The 11,627-nt window shown below is 36.5% G+C and overlaps 1 protein-coding gene across 1 annotated transcript in view; it reads right to left on the bottom strand.

Annotated features, from left to right (window-relative positions):
* Window positions 1-9,525, bottom strand: part of LOC124716763 (zinc finger protein 596-like) — a 73,758-nt gene extending 64,233 nt beyond the window's left edge. Inside the window, exon 1 of the mRNA XM_047243308.1 lies at window positions 9,426-9,525. The gene's annotated coding sequence lies outside the window, so the exon portion shown is untranslated. The remainder of the gene's footprint in view (window positions 1-9,425) is intronic.
* Window positions 9,526-11,627: the final 2,102 nt, after the last annotated feature.

An 11,627-nucleotide genomic window follows, 5' to 3' on the forward strand; every position in this document is an offset into this window, starting at 1 on the left:
GCGCCACACAGCTTCTCTCTGCACCCCTCTAGGTTCAGACCATTTCACAACCAAAGAAAGATCATAGGAATGATTTTAGTTACAATCTTCACTCCTGGATTGTCCCTATGTTTTGTTGCAATACATATGACCAATCAGTTGTTCACCATTTCAAGTGCACAATATATTCAATTTCAGCACTTTTTAAAAAAATCTATGATTTCTTTTTTTACTTTTTAATTTTCTAACCATTCCAAATAAATATCTGGCGTATAATGATTGCTTCCAAACGGATACAAACTGTAATTACTTAGAGCACTCTAGTAATGTGTGATCTGGAGTTCCTTCTAGTTCCCACACTGATTGCCACGAATCAACCACTTCCTTATCTGACAAAGATGTCAATGAGAAAGTACTACTTCCACACTCATAGTGCCTTCTCATTATTTCCAGAATATTACCTAACACATAAAATATTCCATGAAAAATATCGTCCTCTGGAAGATGATCTTGGCACTAATCTAAACTTATGTTCTTAATCCAGGATTTTGTAATGTTTGTTTGCTATAAACATAAATAATTTAAAACCTCAAAATCAGTATTTCTAATCTTCCTGTTTAATTCCTAGGTCTTTACAGCACAGTCCCACCATAGAAGAAATGCATCAATAGTAGAGGAGCAAATTCTCCTGATTTCTCAGAAGCATGCTCTCTACACCATCCTAACAGTATTGGCAGGTTTCATAACTCTGGTTCTATTAGGCTACACATATGGCATAATATGACTACTGGAACAAGCAAAGGTATTATTTTTTTTATCTCTGATGACAAATGAACATTTCGGCGCAATACTTACATGTTAGTTAAACATTAATGTTGCTCTTAAACTTGCTTGCACAATATGAGCTGCAAAACTATCTGAATCCAAATAAGTGATTTACTGAAAGTTGAACGTGGGAATCAGCGATGTCGTCAGTTCTTGTTTGTCACAGATGAGCTTTTTCCATTCTAGATACAATGACACACAAACTTAACATACGTTATTGGGTTTGCTTAGGAGGATAGTAACAGTGGTCTTGCGACTTTCCTGTACACTTTTGCAGCTTATATAGGATATTGTGTTATGATACATAAAATAAACATACCGCACACAGAAAAACGCAGACGCCGTAAGTAAAGCATAATTCTTACGTTACAAATCACAAGCATCTGACATCTGGAGTAGCATTGTGAAATGAAAACGGTGGACACAGTAGGACATATGACCAACTAAGATGATTCCCTGATTGGTTGTTGGGTAATTTCCAAGAATGTTTGCCTATTGAGCCGCGGGCTCCAAGCGATAGATACCGAACGTGCGATTCTAAATCGATCGCGCGACTGTGGTGACGTGCGTTATGATAATTTATTTGTGAGTTGCTAGGGAAACCTACACGATTTATGTCGGTAGTGAGTTGGGATGTCTGCGGTAGCAGACGTTTCTTCGACCGAGTGCCTCACGTCGAAAAACGTAATTCCATGCTTATGTAATGCAGAAAATTGTTTGAATTTTTGTCGGAAATATGGACTAATACCGAATGACAAAAGCGGGGGCTGTGTAGACTGTAGTGGGGTGAGGACTATACAAGTTTGTAAGAAGAGTTCTGATTGTGAAATATGTTTACAATTTCATCGCGGAAATTCTGGTAAATAAAAACTATCAGGAAGAATACATAGATCGACTATTCAAAATTATCAGTCCAGAACAGCGTAATTCTTGTATCTTGCTGGATTAGGGACTACACCCTGTGAGCAAAAACATTGGAAAATGACTTATCTACAAATACTGTGTGCGACTATTTCGGATTTTGCTGAGAAGTGTGTTGTGTAATAGTGATGAACAACAGTGTACCGATCAGTGGACTAAATAAAGTTGTTGAAGTGGACTAGTTACACATAGCAAGAAAAAAAAAAGCTGAGAGGACGACTCTTAAAGAATGAAATCGAATATATTTGGGTATTTGGTGGTAGAGAACGAGAGCATCAGAAGTGCTTTGTGACAAGAGTTTTATCCAGAGACAAAATCACTTTAGCCAGTTTGATAAAGCACTTTACACCGCCCAGTAACTAACTGATTATAGACAGCTTTCAATCCTATAAGACACTGAAAGCAAAAAGAGTTTTTGAATCATTGTGTAGAGTTCGTGTCTTCTGATGATCTCAGTGTGCACACGCAGAACACCGAGCGGCTGAGGAAATAAGTGAAGGACGTCCAGAAGGAAGAGACGAACTCCACTTGTTTCAGTATCTGTATTTCCATAACTTGCAGTTGCCAGAAAAAGTTGATGCATGTGACACTCTACACCAATTTTTACGTGACACAGGCACTCTAGCCAAGGTTATGGCAAAAAGGGAATGCTTCCCTTAGCATACACGTCAAATGGACTTTCTCATGGCAACAGCGCCGAGAACGAGTGAGGTAAGTCATTTCCTTCTTAATAATAAGTATTTTAGTCAACACTCTTCTTTTGTTGTTGCTGTAGTGACCACTGTAAACATTGCTCATAATTCTGCCACCACAGTCGCGGGATCGATTTACAATCGCACGTTCGATATCTATCGTTTGGAACCTGCGGCTTCGACAGACAAACATTCTTGGAAATTACTGGCTGTTGCCATGGAAATAAGTAGCTGCCAACTAATTTGTTATTTTGATCCAGAAACACGTTGTGATCTGACTTATAGCCAAGTATATCTATTCCTGAAGACTATAACTAATGGTATAGTGTCTCCAGTGGGCTGTGATACATATATTATACTCGCAATAATTGGCATTTGGTTCATCTCTGCCATCCAATTAGGAAGAAACTATTTCTCTTACTTAAAACATTCTTCATGAAAAATAGATATATCAGTATAACAAAGAGAATTATTAGTTTGACATATAATAAATCAACAATAATAATAAAATTTCTATTTTAATTTCATAATCAGTAACTATTATTTGTTATGTTTCGCCATTATATTATCCTACAGTTTTACATCATTTGAAGATATCTGTTTTACCATATACAGGGTGGTCCCGAATTCATGGTACAAACTTTAATGGTAGGTACAGGACATTGTAACAAGGATTTATTGTATAGGAATGTATAGTCGCAGGTGACGCGGTGAGGCGTAAACAGGGGAAAGAGAAATGGAGTGATTGGTTGGTGTCACTGCCGGTAGAGGGCAGTAGATGAACATGATGTATCGCAGTAGGGACAAGCGCCATTCACAATTGTGCTGCCGTAGACGATGGGTGACTTTACGTATGCAGGAAAAGCAGACATGCATTACATGTACGGCCGTGCAAATGGTAACGCCAGAGCTGCGTTACGAATGTATCGCGCGGAGTATCCTAATCGACGAATGCCGGATCATAGAATTTTTCAACGGTTACATCGTCAACTTTGTGAAACAGCTACGTTCGACGTCAACAGACATGACGCTGGTCGATTAAGAGCTGTACGCACTCCAAGACTGGAAGAACGCATCTTGAACATAGTGGCTGATAGACCCGAGTCAAGCACAAGAACTGTTGCGCGTGACGTACATGTGAGTCATCAGACTGTATGCAGAGTGTTAAATGAAAATCGCTTACACCCCTTCCATTTTCAAAAAGTACAAGCATTGAATCCGGCAGATTATCCTCTTCGCGTGAACTTCTGCCAGTGGTTGTTGCAGCAATGTGCGTTGCAGCCGGATTTCGTAGGTCATGTGCTATTTACAGATGAAGCGACATTTTCACGCGAGGGTGTCTTTAATGCGCACAATTCCCATGTGTGGGCAACAGATAATCCACATGCAACGCGTCCACATGCGTATCAACAACGTTTCGGTATTAATGTGTGGTCTGGTATTGTGAACGACTTTTTGATTGGGCCATACTTACTACCCACGCGACTCTGTGGCGAAAGCTATCTTATTTTTCTGCAAGAAGTGTTACCAGAACTGCTGCAAGATGTTCCGCTCGCCATTCGTAACCGCATGTGGTTTCAGCACGATGGAGCGCCAGCACACTTCAGCACTGCTGTACGGAATTACCTGAATGCCACGTTTGGTGCTAGATGGATTGGGCGTGGTGGACCAGTCCCTTGGCCACCCCGATCTCCTGATTTCTCTTGCCTCGATTACTTTTTATGGGGACATCTTAAGAGTCTTGTTTATGAGACTCCAGTTGACTCAGATGAGGATCTCGTTGCTCGCATATCTGTAGCTGCTGCAGGTGTGCGTGAAATACCAGGCATCTTTGAACGTGTACGCCAATCGCTGCACCGACGCTGTCAAGCATGTATCGCTCATGGTGGACGCAATTTTGAACACTTACTGTAAACATGACACTTGTCAACAACGATTTCAATAAAATCTTTCGTTTTCCTTTCGGCCGTTATTTCCCCTGTTTACGCCTCACCGCGTCACCTGGGACTATACATTCCTATACAATATATCCTTGTTACAATGTCCTGCACCTACCATTAAAGTTTGTACCATGAATTCGGGACCACCCTGTATAGTCTGCCATAGGAAAAAATTAATTTGAGCCTTGTAGTAAACGCATAGCAAAGTGTTAGACAAACTGCAGATTCTGAATTACAGGATTTGCCTAGACATATCTTCCATATAATATAAATAAAATTATTAACAGTTCTGAATGCCTATTTTTAACTGTACATTCCATAAAATACAAAATGTTCCTGAAAACACGGAGGCAGAATTAAGTCTAGTCTGCAAATTGAGAGTACGAAGTCTACATACATTTGTCCACTTTAAAAAATGGTTATACTCATTATGATGTGAATGATACAGGTATCTCCTACGTCAGTTTCTTCAAAACCTCTGGTGTTCACGACTATGAGCAGATACAGAAGTCCATTTTTTCAGTGATGAACAATTATGTAAAATACCATACAAATTTATAGCCCACAAATGACGGTTTCTCTTTGTGACTATATTGCACAGCAGGTGAATTCAGTGGTGTACTGTGATGATGGAATGTTATTTGTGGTTGGAGTCAAAATAAACATAGATGTTCTGTAGAATGTTGTACATTACACAGTTCAGTGCATCTACAGTCTGAATTTCGACTTTATGATACCAGTGAGGAAAAATAAGAATGTGTAATTGAACACTTGTGTGCCTCTGTGAGGCAATGGAATCAACCTCTCTTAGCGTTAGTGACTGAAAACAGAATCAGCGACTGACTTCTACAAATATCAACAAGTTCACAGAGTATCAGTCAGTGCAGTCAGGATTTTCATAGTAAAAAGTACAATTACAGTGAAGTGGCTATGATACCTGTGGCTGAAGGAGGAATAGTCAATGACATGCAAGAAAGGGAACATGAATGACATGTGAAAACACTGATACATAAACAAAGCAAAAAACTAAATTATTGATGCTCTTTGATAATCAATTCTGTAACGCCTAGTATGCAATTGCTTTTGTTTTGTCGTCCATGTAATGTAATGCCACATGTTATCATTACTGTGATGAGTGGATCATTTGTGACTGAATGAGAGCTACACAGGCAGTTGTCACTGACTTTACTTTCGTGAGCTTTGCTGTAACGATCCATTCAAAATGATGTCCATTCTATTTCATAGATGAAAGTGCCACATTCTTTTACTAAACTAAGTGTGGCAAAAGTTGGGCAACTGCCTGAAAAGTCACTGTTTATATCTAACAATGACTCTTTGATAACAATGTGAAGAATATTTTGTTGAGTCACATTATTATAACCATAGGCCAGTAATTGCATCAACCACTGTCCACAATTAGATGAGAGAAACGTGGCTAATTGTCAACAAGATTCTAGAAGGATGGAGGAATGCTGATAGTTGAATCTCCTTGCAAATGCATGGTACCGTAATCCTAGATAATATATGAAAATATCTTATATTATTTTACTATAAGGATGGGTATTGTTCATGGGAATCTGTCAACACCATCACTCACTTAAGAATATCTGACCAGAGGAAATCAAAAGCTTACTCACTCGACTGTGCAATACCTAAAAAAAGAGTGTACAAGCATGCATAAAATATTCAGAAACAAATTTCTTGGAAAACAGTCGACAGTTGCATCTTCCTTTTTACATATGTTAAAGTTCTAGCTGTGCTCTACACGGCCAGTACGTATAGGTAAAATCAGTGGAGGCAAGTTCACATAGTCTCCACGTAAGTGAAAAAATCTCCACCACATATAAAAAATTACCTGAGTGGGGTTAGACCACACAAATGGATACTACATGCATTTATATTGAAATATCCCTATTCTTGAGACTCACTGACATGTGTGTACATGTTATGGTATGGTATTCACAGCTATTCTACCACACAAAAGACGCTACTGAGCCACATTATTTAGACTAGTACAAACGACAGGAACTCAGTCATGCAGAAGTGCATAAAAACTTTTACCCAGAGGTGGATGATGGAACAGTAGTGGCACGAAGGGAGGGCTGTGTAGTTCTTACAGATACCAAAGAAACAGTATTTAAATAAAGAAGGACTGACAGAGAAAGATCTATCAGAGATTTGTTTGAAATTTTGAACAGGCATTTGGCGCACTGTTAGAAATGCTGACAGCTACATCAGCCTTACTTGATACTCAATAACCAAGAAAATCGAATTACATACTTCTTGTATTATCTACAACCTAATTACTATTTTTAATTGTTGACTGATTGATACAGTTCCACACACATAATCGCTGAATACCTAAATATAAAATTAGTATTACCACAGCTAAAAATTCTGATTACAGTACTACAAAAAGTGTTGAATACATTTTAAGAATATGTTTATTAATTCTACTGGTTTATTAGTTCGAGTAGCACCATATAACGTGGGTCACCAACCAACACACATTATTCTGACGCTGCTTCCTTCTACAAAATCTAAACTGACCTAAACTCCCTATTTCAATGAACTACTTCAACAACATATTTACTAAACCACAACTGTAGAAGAATGAACAGAACTGAAATTAAATCAGACAGTGATTACAGCCAACTATCCAGCTCAATCTCTATATTAGGTTTGTCATTATGCTGTTCTGTAATGTAAATGGCTTCATATGTTCACTTGTATCTGATCCAGGTGCACGAATTAGTATGTTTAAGCACTTTTCCTTGAAACTGAGTTTCAATTTAGTCCATTAGCTTCCAGTTTTCCTTATTTCTAACGTTGCCAAATAAATGATTAATTTGTAATTAATTTTGTGATGTATCTTCTATGTGGGCAGAGTATTCAAATAATATGTGATCAATCTCTCATATCTACAAATCAATGTTTTCCCAGAGTGTGAAGCTTATGACAGACTGCATCTGCAAGCAAGGGAATAGTTTCTTATTCCTAAAACTCTCTACTTGTTTCAGCTTTGATGTAGAGAAACACATGGTATGTCCTTTACAATTTGGATGATATTCTCACAGTTGGAGCCACTACTCTCAAATTACTCTACAGTGTCCTAATTTATTAAATACTTGCTGATGTAATATAAACCTTACCTATTCAAAACACTCCTTCTTTTACCACTTATTTCATGGTTGCTGCTTATTTTCTAAGTCCACTAACTGAACTAGTCTTACAATAAGTGTACACGTAGATGTTAGGAACCCTACACGAGCGGTTCTAGGCGCTAAAGTCTGGAACCGCGCGACCGCTACGGTCGCAGGTTCGAATCCTGCCTCGGGCATGGATGTGTGTCATGTCCTTAGGTTAGTTAGGCTTAAGTAGTTCTAAGTTGACCTTAGAAGTTAAGTCCCATAGTGCTCAGAGCCATTTAGGAACCCTACAGTCGTTCAGTCTGCTATTTGTCTGAACTTTTTTTACAGCAATGGCAAATTCCACAATTTTGAGTCTGTAAGCGATAGCCCAGTACTGACATGAACACACTGCTCTACATTTACCCATTTTCTGCAACCGCCAGTGAAGTACAGAGGGTACGTCTATTGTGCGACAAAGAAGGGTTTTTTTCTATTGTCTGTTCACGCATCAAGCAGTGGAATAGCAGTTTACATGGCTCCAAATGTGTTATAATTAGGACAAACACGTCTTCCTAGTTCATATGAGACTTGGAAAATGTTGCATGTTCCTGGCTTCCTTGTCTGTCATTGGTACTTGGAACTTCTCAAGCCACTTGTATACCTTAGTACAAACCGTGCTGTTTCGTGAGAGAGAAAGGTGCACCACAAACAAATAGAATCTGCACAGGTCATTAATGACCGATGGTCTGGTACATTAGCCAGCCTGAGTGTAGTTTTTACATGCTTCTACACGTTCATCTAGAAAGATGCTTGACTGGTACGCAACCTACACCTCAGAAAACACAATACTCAAAAACTTAAAATACCAAAACATGTAAACAATGCTTAACCAATTCATAGATCTTGCATAAGGCTGCCAGATCTTAACTTAAATGACCACAGTGGTAACAGAGGTGCAGCTGGCTACAAAGTAAAATATAATAGGTACAACATAACAATCATAAAAACAAAAGACCCTGTATAACAAACACTGCTAAAGAGAGCGTCAGCATGTGTTTTCAGATGTTTCCCAGTACAACTTTGTCATATTTCCATGACACTCTCGTGTGGGCTGAACAGAATCTGTCCTCATTTGTGCTTCCCTTTCTCCTATAAAGGCAATATCGCCAGTCGGTCCCATTTGGTATAGGTCCCACAAACTTGTACAACATTCTATTTTGGGTCAAATGAGTGTTTTCTGAGAAATCTTCCTCATAGAACCAACTTATTTTCTGAGAATTCCACAAATAAACCAAATTCCATCCACAACTTTACATATAAATGGGACTGATTGATCTTTCCATATCACATCCCCACGAATTGTTACATCCTCATATTTACATGACTTAACTTATTAGAATTTTGGCAATTAAAATGAGTGACATTTTACATGAATGTTGCCAAACTATGCACCATTTCAATTTTTTTAAGATCACATCAAATATTTGTCCAGTTTTTTAATTGACAACTCTATTACTTGGAAAGACTGGCATTACTCCTAATTGTCTTTGTCAGACTACTAATATACAAAATAATGGCAAGGGCTATAACACACATATCTGGGTCATGCCTGAAGTTAGTTCAACACCTGTCAATGGCTCTCAATACAAGACAACATGCTGTGTCCTTCCTACCAAGAAATACTAAGTTCACTCACAATATTTGTAAATGAACGTTGGTATGGTACTAACACTTTTCAGAGTTATGAGATACTACATCCACCTGATTGCTTTCAATTGTGGCCTTTACACTGCCACATAGGCAAAATGCACTGCTAAATCTAATTGGCATGGAAGAGCTATTTCTGTTAGAGGTACCTGTTATGTCTGAGGTCAGAATATACTTATTTGTGAATGCCGTTTCTCACAGTTACTGACACTAATATCCACAACACCCACCTTTGAGGTTGCGCTAGTGAGATGGTGAATTCAGGAAGTGCTCCTGTATTTTCTTCCGTAAAGCAACATCAGGTATCAACATTTCCACTTCGAATTTGGCTTCACTGACAGCTTTTACATGTAATCTGAGTGTCGTTGGGATATGTGAGATGTGTTTCAGTAACAGTCTGCTATCGTAGTGGCTCAAGCTTCCACTCTTGCCCTTTTGAAAAAAAGTCTAATTTAGCAAATTTCTATCTAAAGACCAATTCTACTATTTATACATACTGTGTAATAGATGCATTAACAATTTGTTTAAAATACTGTGTAGCATGAAAAGTCCCCCTCATGATGAATTCCACATCGTACTTATCTAGTTTGATTAATTATTATTCTAAACTGAAGCCACAGTTCCACTACATTCTCTTTCTTAGGATTGAATACTTTGAAATCTTGATATGCAACATTACTGCCTATGTATCTTATTTATTATATACTTGAATTTTTTTGCTCTTTCCACTTTGGTCATTGTTGCTGTGACAACTTCCTCACAGTCAATAATATCATTTTCCTATTACTCACATCTAAATGTTGTCAAAAGATGTAACATAATTAGCTGATGTTCGCTGTCCTTGTCCCACTTTTTAGATTTTAAGCGATTAAAAAATTGAGGGCCAGCACAAGTGAACGGCTTACTTCAATAGTGGTAAGGGTCCATTTTTGTTCATTCTGAGATACAGAGTCATAAAGTTAAATGAGCGCTGAAAAATCTGCAGTTGAACTACCAAAAATATTCAACCATATGGCTTCTTGCTAGAGATGAACCTTTCTTTCTGTTTGTTTGGATCATTACTCTCAGAAGCATTATAGACAGAAAGCAGAGGTAATGGACTTGTACCACTATTGAAATAAGGCCTTCAAATGTCACCTACTAGAAAAAAGATTTCCCATGTAAAAAACTGACTGAAGAAATCAGTTAAATTATCAATTTAATGAAATACGAAAATGACTGAAAATCAGATAAATTATAAATATTCAACTGAACATTAAAAAACTGGATGAAAATAATTTTCATGGACGAAAAAATTTTACAAAATTTAAACTCTTAAAATATGAACCTAAATAAAAAATATACTCGTTTCTTTCATTTTTAAAATCTAATGATTTCTTTATCTTCTAAATTAACTTCCCAAATCAAGTATTACAATATTAGCAACCTATGTAAAAATAAACTTGTTTCTTCATTTTCAAAACTAATAAATTTTCTATCTTATGAATTACCCCTCCAAGTCTAGTATTCAAATTTTCACTTCCCAAATCAAGTATTAAAATATTGGCAACCTATGCAAAAACAAACTTGTTTCTTCATTTTCAAAACTTATAAATTTTTTATCTTACGAATCAGTTCTCCAAAACTGGTATTCAAATTTTCATACCCTATACAAAAAATATAAAACTGTTTTTTGATTATGTTATCGACATCAGCAAATAAAATATGACTAACGTGTTGGACAGGTTTAAATTTGACAAAAATGTTTTTGTTGAGAGCAATAATAAAACACAGGATGAACAAGTTAAATGTAATATTTTTAAATATTATTTTAAACCATATTCAATTACAGAATGTTTGAGAAGTTTAAAACATGAAGTCCATTTGATTATTTAAATAAATTAAACTGCATCTTTCAACTTATTCAAATGAGTTTTTCCTAGTTATGAGAAAAATATATAGATATTTAAGGACTAAGTGAAAAATCTGTGAATATAAAAGGAGAGAATTATCAACATATTGCCTATTGTTATATATTATGCACAATTTTAATTTACCATTAAATCACTTACAAAAAAATTTCAAAAATTGCAGTTTATCGTTCATTATTTAAAAAATATTAATATCGAAATTAGAAAATGTGTAAAGATAAAATTTTTCATACATATTTAAAAATTCTCAGGGCATAATCTCATTTTAATTCTGTTACTTGTTTGAATCACAAAATAAATCGTAAGTATTTAAAAATTTATTTGGTGGTCTAATTTCTAAGTACCTTGTGAGAAAATTGTATTCCTTCCATTTTTAAATAAAAAATGGAAGTCATTATTTCATAGATTTGCTTGAAAAACAACAAAAATATACTAAGGCATATCAAACTTTGCTAAATTACAATGATCTGCTATATCTACTATTCAGCCCAGGCATTTCTGAAGTAATAATTTATAGAAAAA

The sequence above is a fragment of the Schistocerca piceifrons genome, chromosome 9 (assembly GCF_021461385.2).
Source record: "Schistocerca piceifrons isolate TAMUIC-IGC-003096 chromosome 9, iqSchPice1.1, whole genome shotgun sequence".
Classification (NCBI taxonomy): Eukaryota; Metazoa; Arthropoda; class Insecta; order Orthoptera; family Acrididae; genus Schistocerca; species Schistocerca piceifrons.